Source organism: Tyto alba, unplaced genomic scaffold (assembly GCF_018691265.1).
Source record: "Tyto alba isolate M040663 unplaced genomic scaffold, T.alba_DEE_v4.0 Super-Scaffold_1, whole genome shotgun sequence".
Classification (NCBI taxonomy): Eukaryota; Metazoa; Chordata; class Aves; order Strigiformes; family Tytonidae; genus Tyto; species Tyto alba.
Genome location: NW_024881261.1, coordinates 31,152,237 through 31,174,837, shown reverse-complemented (window position 1 = coordinate 31,174,837; position 22,601 = coordinate 31,152,237). Strand labels below are relative to the sequence as shown.

The 22,601-nt window shown below is 40.1% G+C and overlaps 1 protein-coding gene across 3 annotated transcripts in view; it reads left to right on the top strand.

Annotated features, from left to right (window-relative positions):
• Window positions 1-22,601, top strand: part of BMPR1A (bone morphogenetic protein receptor type 1A) — an 83,953-nt gene that overhangs the window by 11,274 nt on the left and 50,078 nt on the right. Inside the window, exon 1 of one of the 3 annotated variants that reach the window (XM_032994098.2) lies at window positions 5,274-5,383. The exons of the other annotated variants lie outside the window; for them this stretch is intronic. The gene's annotated coding sequence lies outside the window, so the exon portion shown is untranslated. Of the gene's footprint in view, window positions 1-5,273; window positions 5,384-22,601 lie in introns of those variants that run through there. 3 annotated transcript variants of the gene reach the window in all.

The window sequence follows — 22,601 nt, the reverse complement described above, 5'->3', positions numbered from 1 at the left end:
TGCACTGGTATCTAGCTGCCTTCATTGACACATTCGTTGGGTTTGGTTTAATGATACTGCCATCAAACATGAAGTAACATGTTTTTACTGTCTACCTTATCTTGAACATTTTCTGTTCACGTACTTTATTTTGCTTAGTGTGGAAAGACTGATAATAGGATTTCCTAAGGACTGGAGCAGTGCAGCCAGGTAGACTTCCATTGCTGTCTGCAATGAAAATCTGCTAGCTGAATAACTAACTAGCAGATGAAGAGGGCAGTTCTGTGCTATAGATAAGCAAGCCTAGCAGCCGGGTACACTCGAAGGGCCAGTTCTACTCCATGTTAATGCCACACTTGTACATCCTTGCCTATTGTTTCACTGCAGCATTGGTTGGCACTCCTCTGATGCTATAGGAATTTAAACTGGCTGAAAGCCAATTACCTTTTTTGCTTTTTTTTTTCTTGCCTTTTTTTTTTACCTTTTGTAAATAGGCTTCACTTCTTGCGAGCCTAGCTGTGGTTGTGGCAGACCAGGTGCCAGTGTTGGCATACAGAACAAAAGTGCTCCTTCCAGACATGTTGTAGTGTGGTGTGCTTGTGGGTAAGGCTGCCATTTGGGAGTGTTACCCGTTTGGGAATGGGCTTTTTTTATTAGCTTGAATAACTGATCCTGCATAACTTCTTAGCATATATTGAGTGTATCCCCCTTCCCTAAGGCAAAAATGGGTTGAGCAGAAGCTTTACTTTCCCATTCCCTCATTCCTCTTCAGTCTTTTCCTTTTGCAGTTGTGTCCTTTGTTTTGTAGTTTTGTTAAGTGTTTCTGTCTCTGTAGTATGTAAAGTTTTGGATTTTGCCAAATTCCTAATACCTAAAACTTCAAAGACAGGCTGCGTGTATCAGCAGGCTTGAAGATTAGATGTCTGGTAAGATTATGGAGTGGATGTCACGTTGTTTCGGTTTCAAAGGTCTAGAGCTGTGTTAATGTCCCCAGAGGTGAAGGATGTTATGATCAGAAGTGTTCAGTAAACTTGTTATGCCTGATAAGGGGGAAGTCAATATGCGTATACTGTCCAGCCAGTGAGACGTGTTGTTTGGCACCAAGAGGACGTGGGAGGGAAAGGGAGAGAGAACTGTGGTTAGAGGAATATGTGTGTGGGGGGGAAATGGATATATTTCAAAGGATGGGGAGAGTGAAATCATACAGGATATAGGGAGAGAGCTGGGGCAGTTATGTTGGGAAAAGATATAGACCAAAATAGAACATGAATCTCTAGGAAACCAGGCCTTCCTAGGTCTTTTGCTTGTAGTACAATTTGTCTGTTGTGTGATGGTTTTTGTGTTTGATTCCCCTTCCCCCCTGCCCCAACGCAGAGGAAGATTTGAGATGAAAGAGTCACTTGATGTATAAGAACCAGAAATACCATAGGTGTGTGTTTGGCATCACGTCCAGGGCAGAAGGGATCAATTCAGCTAAGTTTTTTCTTCTGTTTTCCTCATGTAACCTAGGCTTTAGTAGAATAGAGAAAAGGTGCAATAAAATCTTTATATAGCAGGGACAGATAAAACAACATGTATGCTATTCCCAAATCCAAGGAGGTTTATGGAGTCGGTCCAAAGCAGCTTAAAGTAACACAGCATCTAGCAAGTGAAATGTGGATGTTCCTTTCTCTGTTTTACATGAAGCTGTCTCATGGCTATGACATTTGACAGTTAAATACAGTCTTTTAAAATGTATTTTTCAAAGAATGCTGCAGTTGAAGCAGAAGACTACCTTTTTGACAATGAACATAGTGGAATTAAATGCCATCCTAACAGTGCAGTTGGTATGAGAGAATAATCTAAAAATACAGTGTTGAAATGTCTGGCAAGGTCACAGGAGTACCAATGCAGCCACATGTTTATATATTAGTATGTATGCAATCCACACTCCTCCACCTACTGAACCCATTATACTGTAACAGCAAACAGGTTTGGTATAAATGGCTTTTTTCAAATTCACTTGTTTTTGAAAATGCTAGATTTACTGAATTCTGTTCTTGTGCACTGCATTTTTTTTTCAGTGGGAAGCATTATCATCTAGAACTTGTGCTTTTGGAAGGTATGTTAGGAAATACTTTATCTTCATACAAACAAGTTTGTCAATACTGTTGAGTTTGTAATTTTAATTTAGAATGCAAATTTCTAAAAGTATACTTTAAAAATAACTTTATTTAAAACAGTTTGATACATCTTTCAGAAGATTGTCTCTCTGCTCTTGCAAGCAGTAACACATAGGCATAGCTTCATTTGGCTAGACTCAGAGTTCAGTTATAGCTCAGTGGAACTGCTTGTGCACTGTTGTGATAGAGATGGGTGTCTAAAGTAGCACTTGCAAAAACAAATGTTACTGTTTACAGTAACATTTCACATGAAATGTGCTCAAAAGGACGTTTAGAATGACACCTGTCAGGATCTATATTGCTCATGCACCCAGGATTAGTACAATTAAAAGAAATTAAAGGATATTTTTCCCTTTCAGTACTCCTTTTTAACAGTACTTGGTGATCTATTTTGCGTCTCTTCTGCAGATAATCATTGTTTCGCCATGTATGTATTTTTCTGTGATATGTAGCCTGTAGCTTTCAAAGAACGTTGTGATTGTGAAGACATTAAAATTGTTATAAGCAGGTCTATTTCCTGACACTACTTTTCATTTGTTAAAATTAATTTCCATTGAAAGTGTGAGTTTAGGGTTGTTGGGTTGTTTGGTTTGGATCTTTTGTTGTTATTTTGGTTTGTTCCCCCCCCCCCAGTGACTGGTTGTAATCTTTGCTGGCATGAAACTTATGCTGAACCGAAGTACTAAAGGCACTTGTGAGTTCCCTCATAAAACATCACAGTCATGTTCTCTATCTGCTCTTTTGGAAAACAGTGCATTAGCAGAGAATCCTCAGTAAAATACATATACTTTATTTTCAGCGCTGTGGGTTTGATCCCTGTTGAAGTCTTTGGGATTACTTTGTGCTCGTAGGGCTGACTTCATTTTCTTTATATATAGTGCTTGTGTGAAATATCACAATAGTAGGCCCTGAGACCAAAACATGACCTGTGGGAGTGAGGGGGAAGGTTGTGTTAAAAAAAGACACAACAAAGTACAACTGGATGTTAAAGACGGAACTGTTATATAGGCCTTCTGAAAGAGAGTCAACATGTAATACCTTCTTGCAAGCCATTTAATAGCTGTCAGGTAATCGTGTCATGCTGTTTTGACCTTCAGTTTTAATGTGTAAACATACTTGCTCTTCCACTTTTAACCAACAATTTAAATAGATTTCATTCCAACCAAGTAAGCATTACTAAATATATTTTAAAATAAAATCAAAATAACTGCTGGTTTGTTGGAATATTTGGTGCATTTTCTGTTACCTTGAGGTTAATGGAGAAGTGCTGAGTAAACCAGAAAATACTGTTAGTTAGAAACCGTGATCCTACTTTGAATTTTAGTTATCCAATACAAATTATAAATCAGAAGTAAATTCAGTAGATGAGTAACAGATAAGAGAGGTTCCTTCAGGGAAAGATTTAAAAGATTTAGAATTTTGCATAATCTCAGAGACGAAATATATCGTACGTGATGCATACAAGCAAAATAAGAGTATTTTGCCTTTTGTAAAGTAATAAGAGGTCTTGCAAATATAAGTCAATATTTGCAGTACATAAAAATATTTATGTTTAAAGTTCTCATATCCTGTAAGTGACAAAGGCATCCGAGTAGGATTTTTGTTCTGATATGTAACAAAAAAAAATCCTTGCATTTACTCTGCCTAGAATACAATGGTAAAATAGCCAGCTGTTACTGCTTCTGATCCTTGACCTGCAATAACCAAGGTTAAGAAATGTTTGTAGTAGAGTGTTTTGTAAATGTGTTATTATATTGATAAGAGTGATTATTTTAATCATCCTGTCTACTCTAGGGTTTTTTTCCAGATTTGAAGTCTTTTTGGAACCCCACATTGTAGTGGAATTTGACATTCCTCACTAGATTTGGGGGTTTTAGCATGAAAATACAGCTTCAATTCAACATCTCTTAACATTTAGAATTTGTTCCTATTTTGTAGTTGGGAACCAATACAGGAGAAACAGTGTGGGTGAAGGATCCTATATCTAAAGATCCTTCAGCTTTGAATTTCTGCTCTTGACTTCTTAAATACGTTTAAAAATCTAGGCCCAAAACTTGATGACAGTTAGGAGTTTCTGGCAGCCTTTGTTGCTGGTGAGATGTTTTTTACGTGAACAGACTGATCCTACAGATACATTGTACCCTGGCCAAAGGTCTCTTCTTGGTAGAGTTGCAGAAGAATTGCCAAGCTTGCCAGTTTTGCAGTGTCATATTTAGTTAAACCAACAAAAGCAGAAACCACCTCCTGTGGAAATCAGAGAGAAAGTCAGTGTGAGCTCCTCATTGCCACGCTGGTGCCCTAAAGACTTGCACCCTCCTGTGATACCTTGAGGGCTTTTTTTCTGTTCTTGATAGAATACCTCTGGTAGTTTATTTAATGAAAAACATTTTTCCAGCGGTAGCAATTTTACTCAAGTTATTCTTTCTCTCTTCTTACACTGTGCTATCACCAGAATGAGTGATAAATTCCCCCCCCCCCCCCCCCCCAAGCCTTTGTCTCTTATCTAGTAGGATAATGATATCTTAGTCGTTTCAGTATGTTCAGAATGGTAAAAATCTTGGCTATTCTGTTTACAGTCAAGTACTTCTGTTATTCCAAATTGCAGCAGCATTTTTTTTTTCGTGCTACAGAAATATCATCTTTTAGAGAAGATAGATGAAGACAGCTTTTGTATCTGTAAGATCAGCTCGTGTGCTTTCTTGAGAGGTAACTTTATTGTGTTTATTGCTTTCTCTGTGCACGTCTGTAATTGACCCAAAAGCCTAGACATTTAGTGTCACTGTTTCCAGAATAAACTATAAGTGTATAGTTGGAAAAATTAAGTGGATTGATAACAAAGTTGTCCCTTTTATTTGGGTTTATGAAGCGGTGATCTGGCTGAAACTCTGTCTGGTGTGATGTACGTGATTGTTCGGGTTCCGAGGCGCGTCCGATGAAAAAGGGCCATTCTTACAACTTCCTTGCTTCTGAGTGAGATCTATTCGTTTCTCAGGTTTAGGAAAAGTCAGGTGAATTCTGAGTCGGGGTAGAGGTGGGCGGAACAAATGAGACCTTCACGGCTTAACTGAGAAGCGATTGTTCCCCGCGGCGGCCGTGACCGACAGCGCCGGCTGCGCTCGGCCGCCGCGCCCCGCGGAAGAAATGCTTCCCCCCAAAATCTGCGCGGTCCTTTCCTATTTCAGGAGAGAGGACGCGAGCGGCTCTCCTCCCTGCCAGGCAGCGCCGAGATGCCATTTTAAGAGGTTCAGTGACTTGCTAAACGCTGCGGGGCGGGAGGAGGGGCGGGAGGAGATCGGGTTACTGGCTCCGCATTCCAGCCCCGCCGCGGCCGCCCCGGCCCCGGCCCCGGCCCCGCTCCTCTGGCCCCGGCCCCGGCCCCGGCCCCGCTCCTCTGGCCCCGGCCCCGGCCCCGGCCCCGCTCCTCTGGCCCCGGCCCCGGCCCCGCTCCTCTGGCCCCGGCCCCGGCCCCGGCCCCGCTCCTCTGGCCCCGGCCCCGGCCCCGGCCCCGCTCCTCTGGCCCCGGCCCCGGCCCCGGCCCCGCTCCTCTGGCCCCGGCCCCGGCCCCGGCCCCGGCCCCGCTCCCCCGGCCCCGGCCCCGGCCCCGCTCCTCTGGCCCCGGCCCCGGCCCCGGCCCCGCTCCCCCGGCCCCGCTCCTCTGGCCCCGGCCCCGGCCCCGGCCCCGCTCCTCTGGCCCCGGCCCCGGCCCCGGCCCCGCTCCTCTGGCCCCGGCCCCGGCCCCGGCCCCGCTCCTCTGGCCCCGGCCCCGGCCCCGGCCCCGCTCCTCTGGCCCCGGCCCCGGCCCCGCTCCTCTGGCCCCGGCCCCGGCCCCGCTCCTCTGGCCCCGGCCCCGGCCCCGCTCCTCTGGCCCCGGCCCCGGCCCCGCTCCTCTGGCCCCGGCCCCGGCCCCGCTCCTCTGGCCCCGGCCCCGGCCCCGCTCCTCTGGCCCCGGCCCCGGCCCCGCTCCTCCGGCCCCGGCCCCGCTCCGGTCCCTGCGTGGCCGTTCCCACCGCTGCCCGCACGCCGGCTGCGGCACAGGCACCGTCTCCTTCAGTGCCTTTCACTTCGCGAGGATTTCGGGGGGTTGGGTCGGCTCCGATTAAGCATAGGAGCTTACTAGGAAAGAGCCTGGGTTTGAAGCGGTTTGAGGTATCGGGAATCCTTGCTGAGCTGTAGCAGTGTTCATCAGGGCTTTCTGGAAACGTGTTATTGTGCCTAAAATGTTTATTTGAGTAGTTAATTATCTGATGCGTTTATTGTCTTCACATTTTTCAAAGTTTTTTACCCTATAGTACAGTATTATGTAAATTCTAGGTAAATATTTACTTTTTTTTTCATGGAGATGTAGGTTTGTGTATTTTGCTTGTTTTCCCATCTCTTCCCATGGATACAAAATAGCAATTTGAAGTAATGTGTTTTAAAGATCATATAATTTCCATTTAATGTTTGCACTGCAGCAGTACTAGATTGTTCCTTGGCAGAACAATGGTTGTGTACTTAGTGAACACATTTTAAAGCTTTCACCATTAAAAAACCAAACAAACATAAACAAACAAACAAAAAAACAAAACAAAAACAACAACAAAAAACAAACAAACAAACAAAAAAAAAACAACAAACAAAACAAAAAAACCTGCAGGAGAATATCATTAAGGCTTTTTATAATAGAACTGTGTTTGTATTGAAAGTTTCAAGCTGACTTTGGAACGGAATGCTCTGTGGAATATTTAGTGTAGATGTTACAAAGATACAGCAACATCAGTTTATACCTACTCTTCCTCTAGGGTCATTAACACATGTTTTGTGTACTTCTCTGAGGCTGCATAAACATTTTCAGGTAAAAGAAAATAAGGAGGAAATCGTAGTTTGAAACTCAGACCATGTTGTGTTTGGCGGGTTCCCACCCCCCTTTTTAATTCAGGTTGTAAATCATTCTGCCAGTGAGGTGTCTGCAACTGTTGACTTTATTTTTTTTCCGCTACCCTTCTGTATGATATCACAAAAATGAGATAAATAATGACTCTGGATTTTCTTTGGGAGCGAAGTATAGCTTTGTTCATGGGAAGGATCAGCAAGGGTATGAGATACTACATTTATTGTGGCCTAAATGATGAATACTGTATATCAAGTGCTGTGAAACATACCAAGCAAATCAACTGCAAAAATATCTTCTCTAGCAACTGGTTGGAGTTGTATGATTTGTAAAATAATATGAAGCTGTTAGATCATGGCGTTTTTCTTCATGGCATGTAACCTCTTTGTAGCAAAAGAGGTAAAATGATCCTGGTTGTGGTTAGCAATGCAGCTCTCTTGTCAAAGGAATTCTTTCTATTCCCTTCCCTCCTCCCACAAATAAAAACAATCACCCACTGAAACGAGGAGTCCTGTGTCAAAATTCTGCAGTTGTTTTAGTTAGGACGAAGCACTTGCAGAGAGTATCCTGTTCTGATGCAGATTCTTTCTGAGCTGCTGCTGCTTCATCCATAGCTCCCCCAAACCAAAGGGATCAAATTGACTCTTTCTGTTTCACTGCATAGAGTCTTTTGTGTTCTACCTCTCCTAGCAGAAGTGTCTCTGGTGCAAGTTGGGGAGTTTTTCATTTCCTCAGCCTGAATGTGAGAAATCTATTCTTGACTAGTTACATTCCACAAGTTTAAAATCTGAACATAAACTTTTGGGGAAGATTGAGTTTACCCTGAGGTCAATAAAATTTGATCTTAAGAGCAAAAATTAAAATGGATGCTGTATCTCATTTTCTTAGTAAGACTGTATATAGTAAAAATAAATTACTTGATCACCTCCTGTACTCTTTTAGCCAAATTGTCACGGTGTTTTCTCAACTTAGTGTCCCATGCTATATTTCAAAATGTGTAATGTTGGTTAAAAAATACGTTTATTCCCCAAAAGCAGTATGCAGTGGATGTAGCTGCTGTTGAGAATATATAAAGGTAACTGATACAAAACATAACAAAACAAAACATGTTTTTGTTTCTGTTCTAATGTGTACATCTATAATGGGTTTCAGTGCAGTTCAGACAGTTTCATCATTTTCAAACTGAGATCTCAGTGTGCATTCACTTCTGCCAGTTCAGAAACTTCAAGCAGTCTAATGCTAATGGTGAAGCTGCTGTGCTGAGATTCAGGGTAGATTAACAGATGCAGAGCTCGGGGTAAAATTCTATCACAAACACCCAACTTCTGTGTTAGCTGAAATAGAGTGTAACTGCTGCAGTCACGCTGTAGGTTAGCAACGAACATATCTGAATTATGTTGCTTCTGCCCACGCATGCTTGCCTTGCAAAATGTTTGCATAGATCTTCATAAAAACACTTCCCTTAATCTGCCGTGGCAAGCAACAAAATTATTTTGGCAGTAACATAACATGGTATTTGAGCTAATAACCTTGTAAACCGAGGCTATGCTGTATGATTTTAGTGTTGCTTTCGCTGTATGACTCTTGATTATTTTTTCACCTATCTGATAGGGCAGTGAGATAATGGCTGGTTCTGTGCCTGTCACTACTTCGGTTATATTCCGTGTAGCAATTGTGGTGACCAGGTTAAGTCATTTCATTGACCTGATCTGTCAAAAATCCAACCTATCAAAAACCAAAGCAAACAAAAAACCCCAACACCATCACATCAGTTATTTGAGGAACCTTATCCCTTGGTTACATGGGGTACTAGCTCAGGTCTGCAAGTGGGAGGAGAATAACAGGATCAGGACTAAACCTTTTGGTTTTGGCTCATGGTTCTGCTGAATGAGAACAGAAATCAGCTAGCAGGCTGCAGGCTTGGTCTTCCAGGTCTGGGTCTCCCAGTATAAGAGAGACGGATGCAACGGCGTGGCCTGCAGCAGAGGGGCTGCTGCCAAGCCCCAGGTGTGTTTGTTCAGCCTGCAGAAGGCTGAGGAATGATGTGTTTGTTGTCTTCAGCTACCCGATGGGTGTTTTAGAGAAGGTGGAGCTAGAGTCTTCCCAGGAGTGCATGTTGAAAGGATGATGAATTAGTGGTTACAAGTTACAGCAAGGTAATTTCTTACTGGATTAAAAAAAAAAAAAAAAAAAAAAAAAAATAATTAGAATGGTGAGGTACTGGGGCATGTTGCTGAGAGAGGCTGCAGAACTGCTATTCTTGAATGTGTTCAAGATATTACCAGACCAAGTCCTGAGAAACTTAACCTGACTTTGAAATTGACTTTGTGCTGGGCAGGAGGTTTGGACTAAGCAACTTCTAGAGGTCTCCTCAACCTCTGAGTTGATGGTTCTACCTGACAGCAACTTGGATGTGTGGGGTTGGCCAATTCGTGGCCACCTCGTCATCCTCTGGAGCTCTGACAGTTTGTGTCTCATCTGATTTCTAACCCAGTCTAATAGGTGGTTTGGTTGGTCCTTTTTAATTGGTATCATTTTACATGACTGAGTCAGTGAGTGGAGGACAGGAACAAAAATCACTTGATTGTGTTCAATACCAACAGTATCAGTTTATCTGGCTGCTGTGGTTAAATTTGATTTATATTGTGTATCAGGGTGTTCAGTGGAATTTCAGTGTACAGTTTGCAAGTGTGCCACTGTCTTCCTTTTGTCTCATAGTTGAGGGAAGAAATCCACTAATAAAGGTGGCACTGAGTGATGGCCCTTTTTTTAGGGTCAGATTGGTGAGCTTTTCTGGTAGATCTTTCTTTAGAAGGAGACTTCACAGGTTTGTTTTTGTTTTGGGTTTTTTGTTGTTGCTTTTTTGTTTCAATTCACTTCTAAAATTAGTTACTTGTAACTAAGGTTTGTTTCTGTCAAATGGCCTGAGTTCTAGCGTTCTAAAGGTCTAGGTTGGGGCATGAAGAACTATGTAGACTATTTTTTCTGTTTATCCCCCATTTGTGGTAGTCTTCTATTCCTTGATTTAAGTTTGTCTTTATACAGAGACAGAACTGTTGCCAAATGGTTTAGTGCTACAGGCTATCTGAAAATCTCAATCTGAATATTTTGTCAGTGGGAGCTATTGGGTGGATGCCTAGCATTTTTTTTTTTTCTTGTAGTCTGACCACTTAGTTGTCCAAATAGATTTGGGCTCCTATTATATTTTAAATCTTAGCATTTGTGTTGGCAAAAGTAACTGTACATAGTCTTGTGCTACAGCAGTTACTACTTACCTTTTTTAAAATTATGGGTGTTTGACCTGGGAAAGATAACGTTTTATGATGGATGTTAAATGTTGTTTGTTTCAAAGAGCATATTTGAAACAATGGAAAGACTTTAAAAAATGCTGAAGTTTTGAAGTGTTTCTTCTGTCAGTGTTAGATTTGGCAGTGGTTCACAAACATGAGAAACAATTTGCCAGGAAAGGAGTAACTCTTAATGTACTACTTGTGAGTCTCATGATTTTTCTGCAAATGTTAAAATCCTACTGTAGGGCTTAGACATAAAGTCCCCCCTTCTAAGTGAACTAGAGTAGTTTTCTTCCTTCCTTTTGTGAGGGAGAATATGAAATGGCGATCGGTTGAATTGTTGGCCTGTAAGCGGTTATTTTTACATAGATATAATCGAAAACTGACAGCAAATGTTTTTCAGCATAAGTTTATGCACGTCAGGTTTTCAAACTCAAGAAAGGACAAAGGTATCTTTTCTGTAATAATATGTAATAAATTCTGACAGGTTTTGATTTGGTGTTCTGGCTATCTGCAAGTCTTGCACAAGTAAATCATTAAGTTCTTTTTCCAGTTAGATTTTTCTTGGCTATGTTATCAAATGCGAATGTTATCACTCAACTCCACAGAACCGTTTTTATTTTAAATTCTTAAATCAAATTGTTAAAGAAACCATGCTGGAAGTTGGTGGAGGACCAGCAACCTTAAGGCAGACTAAATAAAGTAAAGAAAATTCCCCAAATTTTAAAGGCAAAAATCTTTCACCTGTTTTTGTATATTTTCCAAATATCAACTGTGTACTGTCATTAAATAAGATCTCTTAGCCTCCACTCCTGTTACTACTACTTTAAGTTTTGACTGTTTGAAAATAACAGCTTCTATACTGCACACATATAATTGTGCTTACTTGTAAGATGATGCGTACAAGTTAAGCCTGAAAACAGAATATTCATAGAACCATGTAATAGTTTGGGTTGGAAGAGACCTCCAAAGGTCATGTAGTCCCAACCCTGCTGCAGTGAGCAGGGACATCTTCAACTAGATCACGTTGCTCAGAGCCCCATCCAACCTGGCCTTGAATGTGTCCAGGGATGGGGCATCAGCTGTTTCTCTGGGCAACCTGTGCCAGTGCTTCACCACCTTCACTGTAAAAAATTTCTTCCTGAAATCTGGTCAGACTCTACCCTCTTTTAGTTTAAAACCATTACCTCTTGTCCTGTCGCAACAGGCCCTACTAGAAAGTTTGTCCCCGTGTTCCTTTATTTGTTTACATTTTGTGTTGATAGCAGTTGTGCAACTGTTACTTCTTTTCTCTTGCCTGTGTTTTTCCCCCAAACATCATTAAAAGGTGGAAATACAAACATTTAGTATCTTTCTTGGCTTTTATTTAAAACTGTACATTTGATGTTTTCCTTTTTGTTACTGTTTCCAATTAAAACTTATTGCAACATCAACAAGAAATAGAATGGATCTGTGAACCAGAAAGTGCTCTCAAATATGGCTGCAGTTTTATTAAAGAAAACTCAAGAAAATGTCAGGCAAATACTACTGTGTTTTTTCATTTGATGTTATTTTGTTTTGTTTTATGTTCTTCTCTTGCATTAATTCAGACTTTAAAACAGTCCAGTTCATTGGAATTTCAAGCTTTCTTCCTTATCTTTTGGTTTTCTTCTTGTTGGTGTGTTGTGTTTTTTGTTTGTTTGGGTTTTTTTGTGTATAATTTAAATTTGAATGTTCAATTTAAATATTATTACTATTAGAAAGTAGAGGTACTCTTGCAGAAGATTATCTAATGAAAGAGGTGAAAATTGTTCCTTCTCTGATATATTCTTTGTAACAGATGTATTTGAGAAATTCCTCATATAAAAAGTGTCTTTTTTGATTAGGTTTTAGTAGCACATAAACTGAATAGCATCAGAGGAAGACTTTTTAAGGAGGGTAAAATAAAGATAATAAGATAAATGTAATAAAGATAAGACCAGATTATAGGCAACTTCCCATTGTAATTGTTGTGCAATTCTTAGTACTGCAGTAGCAGAAATCATTATTTCGATAGTTTCTTGATTCTTCATAAACTATTTTAGTTTCACTGTTTCTGACAGTGGCTTAGAGAGCTCTTTATCTTCTTTCCAGTGGTAGCTGCATATCCTGGTGGTGCTGTATAACTGGTGTTTCACACAATTTGTCCTAAAAAAATAATACCAGAACAGTCTAAAATATTAAGTGGGATTTTCTGTTTGTTCAGTGTTGTATCCTGTCATGCTTTTAAGCAAAAAGAAGCCCTTGTAGCTCATCAGAATACATGCCAACTTTGTATCTGAAGTTACGGCTTAAGCTGTGAAAACTTCTAACATTGACAACCACATGAAAGAAAGAGCAGTTGAATAAAGAGTGTAAGAATTGTAGAAGTCTAAAATTACACCTTTTTAACTATGTAGAAAATATCTTTTAAAATAAACCAGGTGCTGAAAGACCCATAGGAGAATAGTGTACTGTGAAATAATGGAGAAGTTGTTTGTTATTACTTCATGTGCAGTAGACCATTTTCTTTTTTGGATGCTGCTCTGTAGTCAGTGCACCTGAAGCAGCGAGGCAGGGCTCAGGAGCTTTGGGATGAGTACTCCCGTACTGTATGTCTAGGTTGAATTCTGGAGTATTTTAACTTCTGTCTGGAGAGAAGCAGTAGCTAAAACTAAGCTGTTCTCTCTCCACATCTTTTCTTATCTCTTTCATGATCCTAAACAGTCTCCCTCCTCTTCTTCCCATTCAAGGTACAGATATCATAAGTTATTTAATTATTTAAGACACCTTGCTGTATACAATGCTGAAACTTTTCTGTGTTATGACCTCTGGAGCTGATGGAGTGTGAAATCTTGTTCTTCCTCCTATTGACACACCTTTGAACGTCTCATCTATCTACTCGAACAGGAGGGTATCTCTTTGTTCTGCTAATGTTTTTCCTGTATTTGGTGTAACTCATTCTGTATCTTTAAGAGCATCCTGATCATGCAGTTTTCAAATGATCAGGTGTCTTTTTTTTTTTTTTTTTTAATTCTTGTTTTTCCCCCTGGAGACAGGTAATAGGGTTCTGAAGCTGCTTTTCAGTTTGTCAATTCTAGGATCAAGTTACAAGTAGTGTGATAAGAAATACATATCCGAACTGCTGCTATTTTTTGGTATCTTAAGAATGTTCCTCTTGAGATAACTTACAAATATTTTGCTACTCTTAACAAAGAGGAAATATGAGCAGGTCTCAGCTTATTTAAAAGAAGAAAACACACCCCCCACAACCAGCCAAGAAGACCTCACCTCCCCCAAACCAGTTTGCTGGACTGTGTGTAGAACTGATCCTGCCATTGTATAAATTGCAGTGTGTTAGGTTCTGTTGACAGAGAGATAAACCTTACCCCTGAGTGAGCATGTGGACAAGGAAAGTCCACAAGCTCTTCATTTATCAGAAGAATTTTTGAATGCTTGAATCTTTAAGCTTTTTGAGCTGTATTTTGAAGAATATGTTTTGGAAGGTTGCCCCCTCTCTCTCCTAAGTTGGCTCAGGAAACACAAAATAACCTGAGGCCGTTCTATGCCTTTGCAAGCCTTGGCAGGAGTTAGCAGTCCTGTTCAAGGACACTATTAGGAGTTTTTGGTTTGGGTCATGCATATCTGTGTCCCATGTCATCATTGCTTCCTCCTTATATTCCCCACTCCTTTCTCCAGTTATAGGAAAGTGCAAGACCCATGTAGCCTGATCAACATGGGGTTCTGGCGCTTTGGGGTTTTGACGCTTTGGCAGTTTAAAATTCATTTAATCTGATCACTGAATTATCATATAACATTCTGGTTTATTAGAGACAGACATCCTGTATTTTAAAGAACTTGAGAATTTCTGGTTCTCACCTGACTACCAGACATACATGCACAAGCAAAATATATTATAGCATGTTGAGCTCACCCTTTCCTAAGTTTCCTGTAACTTCAGACTTTTTTTTTTTGTTCTTACCCCAGATCTGTTTCTTTCTAAATAAGAATGAGCTAGGTTATGGAGACGCTTACATTACACTAATGGCAGGCATCTGCTCCCGTGACTGCCAGAATATGATTGCGTGCTGCTTTGATCAAGATTTAGGTGTATTGCTTAAATCTTTTAAGTTTTATTTTCTTCTTAAGAAAAGAGCTGTAGGCTTGTTATTGAGTTGTTGTGTGGTTCTGTTTAAATACACTCAAATATTGGTTCTATTTTAGTTTTGAGAATACACTAATGTGAGAAGGAATGTGCAAGAGTACTGCTTCTATTCAGCAGAACTTATGTTTAAACATATTCATTTATTTCTGCTCACTTTAGTAACTTAATTTACTGTTTTGTCTTGTGACTCTTCCAGAGCCAGCAAAACCAAGTCAGACTTTCTAATCTTCTTTGTGTGCTTGAAAGCTTGTTTCCTGACTTGTAGTTGTGTGTACTTCAATAAATCACTTGAAGTAAATTCAGGGACATATCTGGGGTACATACTTTCTTCTGCAGAATCTTCCACCATTAATGCAATGCCAAGAAAGTAACCTGGTTTTGACTTTGGGTTGAGTTGGTAGGGTTGATAGTTAGGAAAGCTGTGTTGTTCTGTGGGGCAATATGAAAGACACTCCTATAAACACAGCCTGTTGCTGCATGGCTATGTAATTCTGTGTCAATTTTAGTTGTTTTCAAAGCTACTTATAAGAAGTTGGAGGATTGTTTCATCCTTCCTAACATTCTGTGGTTTATAAGGAAGGGGCTATGTAAATAACATTCCTTTAAGTTCTTTTACATTTTAAAAACATCGTTTTATCAAACTTGTTCCTTCTTGGCTTTGTAAGACATGTAATCTTATAAATTTTAAATCCATAACCTGTACCTTTTTCCTGCAATTGTTTGTTCCATCAATTGTATCTCAGATTTGAACAAGCAAAAGTAATCATGACAGTATGTATATATCTCTTTCTATTATAATCTTGTTTAATTATATGGTATACATATAGGAGTTTTAATTGATGTACCTTGCTGTAGAAATAAAGCAGAGGCAAAATGTCAATAACCAATCCTTTAGAAAACACTTCAGGAAGAACTGACTTTTTTCTGTTGTTTACTTTCTATTTGCTCTTCAACAGCCTTTTACCTTTCTCTACCTGAATAAGGAAGCTGCTAGCCTGAACTGGGATTCTTTTCTATTTTCAATGAAGACTCTTGGAAACTATCCACTGTTGAAATCTATCAGCCCTCACAAGTGTCTTTCATTCTTGTCAAACAGGGAATGCTGAAGTTCCTCTAAGTCATTAGTGGGCTGAAATTTGTTTCTGCAAGGAGTAAGGAAATTTTATGGGTTTCTGGATCAATGGGAATGGTGTTACGCTCAAAAGGCATACCTGAAGACTGGCGCTGCAGTCGCATTGTTATCTATTTAAAGTATGAAAGTATTCCAAAGAATGCTTGTGTTGCTGAGATTTGTAAGTCATATATAAGTTTGCCACTTGAGTGTACACCCAGATGAGGCTTAATTTCTTTAGAACCCAAGAGGTATTTGTCTTCAGTTGGGCCCTTTTCTTGCTGAATCTTTGGGTAGTGCTATATATATAGTCTGTATTCCATGTTATAGAAGCTTAAAATTCAGAAACATAGAAGTTAATCTGACAACCTTATACGGAGTCTTTGCTCTCCCCTGAATTTCACAGTATTGATTGCTGTTTTATAAATAGTTCTATAAGTTGTTGAGGAGGAGGAGGAGGCAGCTTCTCTATAGACTAGGATAGTAGGTAAAAATATTGAGCTGCAGTTTGGCCTGTATAATTTGATAAAATAGATGCCATGCATCTAGAGCGTTAAATCGGCTAAGGTTCATAGAGAGCTTTGGCATAGCCTATAATGAAGCTACCACTGTTAAACATTTTGCTGGTTCTTTTATTTTTCTATTAACCCTAGTACTTCCTTGACATTTTAATAGACTCCAGATGATTCTCAGTGTAGAGAGAGACAGAGGTTACCAGTGTATTTGAACTCCTTTTTGCATTTTTCCTTGGTTAAAACAAGAATTTTATTCACTTGTTTGGGTAGGAAATTAAATATATACGTTAAAGGAACATGCAAAGGTGCTCTGTTTTCCTTTCTTTTGAATATCCCAGAAAATAATAATGGAGCGGTATATTAATTACAATAATAATTTAAAGTGTATCTGTAAAATTTATTTTAGCTTTTTGTTAAAAGATATATGTCACAGTGTGTAATAATGTATACATCTGAAATTGCTCTACTTCAATCTTTTTTTTGCAAAGGTTTTTTAAAAATTAAATATTATTAATTAGCAACAAATGGGACAGTGCTGGAAAGATAAAAGATCTTCCTGTGATGATCCATGCTCCATATAATGGAACTTTGTCTCCACTAAATTCAGAGTGGTCCTGTACATGGGGAGCTCTGCTTGGTTAGTCTGAGCAGAGGTGTGTGTGTTGATTTCACAAACTTTACTAGAGATTGTTCTCTGGTCATGGACGTTAGGGCAAAAGGAAACCCACATAAATGCCTACCCCAATGTGCCATAAATGCATGTAACTGGAATATATCCAGTATGCCTGTAGCGGACTTCTCACAATGGAGAATCCACTGCAGTCATGGGTGAATCAGTCTATAATTGATAATTCTTTAAAGTGTATTTCCTGTTTGAATTTAGATGAGATTAAATGTCAGCTGCTGGCTCTTGTGCCTTCACTAAATAAAAAAAGCTGCTAGTGTCAGAGGGGTTTGTTGGTTTTTTTTTTCCACCTTATTTTTTTAGAAGTCACATTAAAGCAGCAGTGTCAAGTATCTTAAGTTTCTTGCAGAAGGACAGGCTTTCCAGAACTAAAATAAACATGAAATTTTCAAAAAAGTTATTGAACAATGTAACTATGACAAATGTGTGTATTTCCCTGATGGTGTCTCTCAATCTGGTGGAAAAACTTTTATATTATTCTTTATGCCACTCTGGAACACAGACAGTGAAGTCTAACCTAATTCCTCTACCTCCCAAGAATAAAATGGCTTCTCATTTGGAGTATATTTTGCTGTAAAGCATATATGAAAACATGTGATCGTATTTCAAGGGTCTTCTCCTACCCCAAGTATGCTTAATTGGCTAAAAACTAGTTTATGCCTGTTTCTCCCTTTTGCCCCTTCTTCCATGAGCCTTCTGCTCATTTCTGTAAAGTGACATGTCTTTAGCAAGTGCAGCAGAGAATGATCGCTTGTACTCATCAGGTCCATCTTGGAACACTGTTCATCCACAACTTGCAGGATGATGCTTTAACTTCTATATTAGTATATTAAAATGTGTCTGAAGGGAAGCGTCTGCCAGTGAAGTTTCTTACCATGTGTCAGCATTGTCGCAGTGGTTAAAAATATGTGCAGAATACCAAGCGTGTTGGAGTTCTCAGCAGGCTTAAGCGAATGGGTGTGTTTTAGCTTGAGTGGTAGCACACCTCTGGTACGTGTAGAACTTCATTGACAAAAACCTCTCCCTGGCTGAAGCAGCTATGGATCTAATTTAGCTGTTCTTTTTAGAGTCCCTTTTTTCAGGAAACATCTTTTACAGCAGCTCTTCACAGAAGATGGCTCTGCTACATAAAATGAACCTGTTCCCAGGCAGTTAACCAGAAGAGATCTGTATTGTTCTCTGTAAGTGGCCTGTCACCAGTATTTACACAATGTCTTTTCATTGTGGGTTTTCTTAAAAAAAAAAAAAATAAAAAAAAAAAGAGGCTTAGTTTTTTTTTCAGATCCTTGATGAGGGCACAGCAGTCCTGTGCATTTGAGGAGAATTTGATATGAGATGAACTGCAATTCTTCACCATTACTTCTGAAATATATAAATAGGTAGGATATGTGAGAGGCTAGGTTAGATATTTAGATAACGATACAGCATGTCCAAGAACTTGGTACTGAGTTTTCCTGCCCTGTGTTTATCTGTGCCCTTCAGGTCTATTCTGTATGTAGTATTTTTTTCACAAATCTGTCATTAGAAATCTTAGGTCAAATTGAAAGGGTCCATTATTTGGTGGCCAAAGAGCACAGGCAGTATAACATTCAAGCATTCTGAATGTATAATTGTTAGATTTAAGAGCTGAAATGCTGAGGATTTTTGAGAAGCTTAGTCTTTGCACTGAATTACCCATGTGCATTACTTCCTCCATGATGCAGCATTGCCTTCCTTTAACCTGTTCACCTCAGCCAGAGCAGAAATTGAGGCCATGGAGGCCTGAGTTTAGACTTGCAAATCAAGTTCTGTATCATCAAGTGAGTAGTAAGGATGGAAGTTCTTTTTATGGTCATATCTTCTAAGATCCTAATGAGTAAAAGGATACTTTAACAGTATCTAGTTTGTTTTATTACTTGAGATTTTTCTTCTACTTCCCTAATTAATTTTTCTTCTGAAATAACAATGTTTGAAGAAACTTCAGGGACCAAGTATGCAGGAATAAATCCTTAATTATGGAATCATAAGTCTTTTATTATAGCTTTCTTTCTAACTGTTTGTTTATTTTTTAAGTGTGTAACCTCTTTTGCAAAAAAAAAAAGATGACTTATGTGTTCTGGGGTTGGGACTAATAGTTGTCTGAATAACAAATCAGTCTTATTGTATTTGGAAGCGTACTACTCCATTTTTTTAGACAGATGAAGAAAAGTTCAGTCCACTTGAGATCAGATACAATCAAATGCTACCAAGGTATTTTCATATGGTTTTCTGGATTATAAAGCACTCTTTCGCTTTTCCTTATATATAGAAGGGCTTTGTTATACTAGTTTTTGAATTATGAAAAGTGGTAAAACTTTTAGTTCTCTATCCTCTCTGCCAAAGACTTGCAGTTGTTTCTGTAACATCAGTAAATTGTGGAAAGCCAGAACATCCCTTTAGATAACTATGTGGAACATTGTACATTAGAAAAATATCAGATTATGACTTTCTGAAGTTTTTTCCAAAAGGATCTAATGTATAGACCACTGAAATACCTAAATTTTAGATACGACACTTGGACCAAATTAATTCTGAAATAGTCTAGAATAATTTTAAATATTTTATATTACTTGCTTTTTGATTTGTTTATACGTTGTTGTGTAGTTGGTGACTTTAAAGATAGCAGGAGATTGGATGTAATGTCTTTTATCTTTTAGTTAAAGTTGTTGGCTGCAAAAGGCTCTTGTGCTTGGTTGTCTTCTCTAAAGATTTTTTTGGAGAGTTTGGTTGCTCTCCAAATGTCCTATCACTGTTTCACAGAAGCAAGGTTGTATGCTGGGGAATATAGATGGGCCTACTGGGGACCAAAGTTTATGTATTTATATTTATATATTCTTAGGTAGATGATTGTCAACAGCTGGAATCTCCAAAAGGATGCACGGATCTTTTGCAGCATTTGAAGCCACCTCATCTGCTTTCTATTTGAGCATCCTTATTGTAGTCAGCTTTTCCCAAAGCAATATTGATAAGTCATAACTAAAAAAAAAAAAACCACTTTGCAATACATTTTAATAAAATTCTAGTGTTTATTAAAGTATGACTAATCAGTTGCAGAAAATAAAATATACACTCTGGTTTTTTTGCTAATCACTAGGGTTTACATCAACAGAAGCCTCCATTTAGAGTTTAGTCTATATATATGAATGCTCTTCTCTATGTTCTTGATACGTTGCACGCTGCATGAATTTCATCTAAATGTACCTCCTTTGCTTTTGTAGTCACTGCCAATTTTAAGATTTAATGATAGTTGGATGATTCTTTCATTTTACTTTATAATGCTAGAAACAAATCAGATTTTAAGGTTTATATGTTTTAGCAGAACTTAAACAGATTTTATTGAGCAAGGCAAGAATTCTGTGCATTTGTGCCTCTAATACCAATAGGATTTTGATTTCAATACAGGCCATTTAATAGAATATGTGCATTTTTATAGCTCCAGAGGAAAAAAATAAATATTCAACTCTGTCTCTGTGCCAGCTGCTAGCATCTGGACCTTAAGGCTTCCATATTCTTTTTAAATAGTTCTCATCGCTGACAACTAAAATGCATGATGACTGGCCTTCAACTGTGCTCTGTCTGTCAGATCCAATGGGGGAAAGCATTCATTCTTCGAGTGTTCTGTTGTGAAAGATAGTTATGACAGAGACACAGGTGTTTGTTTTTGGGGAAGGACACTTTTGAGCTAATAAAGAAGTGGTTTTATGTTATTTAGAAGAACATTAATTTGAAGGACTCTTGGTACTTAAAGTCTGTTTAAACTGCCAGCGATGTCTAGATATGTTTGCATTTGCATATCTGAATGAAAAAGTAATTTTTTGAGCCCCAGAACATGTTGCATTGCTTCCCCAGGAGTGTTACTTTACTGTCTTGAATGCTAGATTGTAGTCTGCCTCATTTTCTGTAGGAAAACTTATGTATCCAATAAGTCTGCTCATGGTGAAGGCCTTTAACCATTTAGGGAGGGGGGGCTGTCTGAGGTGTCTCCTGATTTCCTTAAAGATGCTGTCATGCTTCCATGTGTTCAGAGCTGTTGAGATGATGGCTCTGACTTAGTGGCTTGCTGAAGGCAGTGATCTCCTTGGAAAGGTTTTCTCATTCTCAACTGTGTGTCCCTGTCACCTGTGTTCTTTGTCAGAAGTTACGAACCCCACAAATTGTGTTTAATAAGATTCTGTACGGCTGTGTGTATTGGGTTTGCATGGCAAGGTTTTGGTAGCGGGGGGGCTACAGGGGTGGCTTCTGTGAGAAGCTGCCAGAAGCTTCCCCCATGTCCGACAGAGCCAACACCAGCCGGCTCCAAGAGGGCCCCACCGCTGGCCAGGGCCGAGCCCAGCAGTGACGGTGGCAGCGCCTCCGGGATCAGGTACTGAAGAAGAGGGGGAGAAACTGTGCAGCAGCAACTGCAGCCAGAGAGAGGAGGGAGAATATGTGAGAGAAACAACTCTGCAGACACCAAGGTCAGAGAAGAAGGAGGGGCAGGAGGTGCTCGTGGAGCAGAGCCTGCCCTGCAGCCCGTGGTGCAGCCCATGGTGTGGCAGGCTGTGTCCGACATCCACGGTGAGCAGATCTCCACCTGCAGCCCGGGGAGGACCCCACGCTGGAGCAGGTGGAGGTCTGAAGGAGGCTGTGACCCCCTGGGGAGCCCACGCTGGAGCAGGCTCCTGGCAGGACCTGTGGCCCTATGGAGAGAGGAGCCCACGCTGGAGCAGGATGGCTGGCAGGACTTGTGACCCCATGGGGGACCCACGCTGGAGCAGTTTGTGAAGAACTGCAGCCCTGTGGGAAGGACTCACGTTGGAGAAGTTCATGGAGGACTATCTCTAGTGGGAGGAACCCCACACAGGAGCAGGGAAGAGTCTGAGGAGTCCTCCCCGTGAGGAGGAAAGAGTGGCAGAGACAACATGTGACAAACTGACCACAACCCCCCATCCCTTGCCCCCTGTGCTGCTGGAGGGAGAGGACATAGAGAAAATTAGGAGTGAAGTTGAGCCTGGGAAGCAGGAAAGGGTGAGGGGAAGGTGCTTTAATACTCGGTTTTATTTCTCATTATCCTACTCTGGTGGTAAATTAAACTAACTTTCCCAAGTTGTGTCTGGTTTGCCCATGACAGTAATGGTGAATGATCTCTCCCTGTCCTTACCTTGAGTCACAAGCCTTTTGTTATATTTTCTCTCCTCTGTCCAGTTGAGGAGGGGAGTGATAGAGTGGCTTTGGTGGGCACCTGGCATCCAGCCAGGGTCAACCCACCACACTGTGTTTTGATTTAAATATAAAAGAAACCAAATGTTAATCCTACACATGCACACAGTCAATGCGATAGAACATTAGTGCAGTTTGGGGATCTTGTTTGCTCTATAGTATTTTCATAGTGCCTAATACCATGGGATTTTAAAGTTGTAGGAGATTTTTTTTTTTTTTTTTTTTTTTGTAATCAAAGGGTTCCTGAAAACGTTTCTCACCATTTGAATTATTCTGTAAAAAGACAGACTGAAGAAATACTTGACCCTTCATGAGAATCTTTGGGGGAGGGAGAAGGGGATCACCTACCAACATATGATCTAATATGTTCTGCGACACAGGCAGAAACTGGGTTTCATTGGCTCTTTTGTCAGAGAGAAATTGAAGTCTGGGCAACATTCCCAGGATCGGCATTATGATAAGAATGCGTGCCTCTGGGTCTGTGTGCCAAGTGATCAAATTTTATTGTTGCTTCCATCCACGCAAGGCAGCCTATTAGCCAGGTGGTGAGTAGGGCCCAGTGAGGGTCTGAAGCATGTTGGGAAAGTTGACTATGAAATTTGTCTGATGG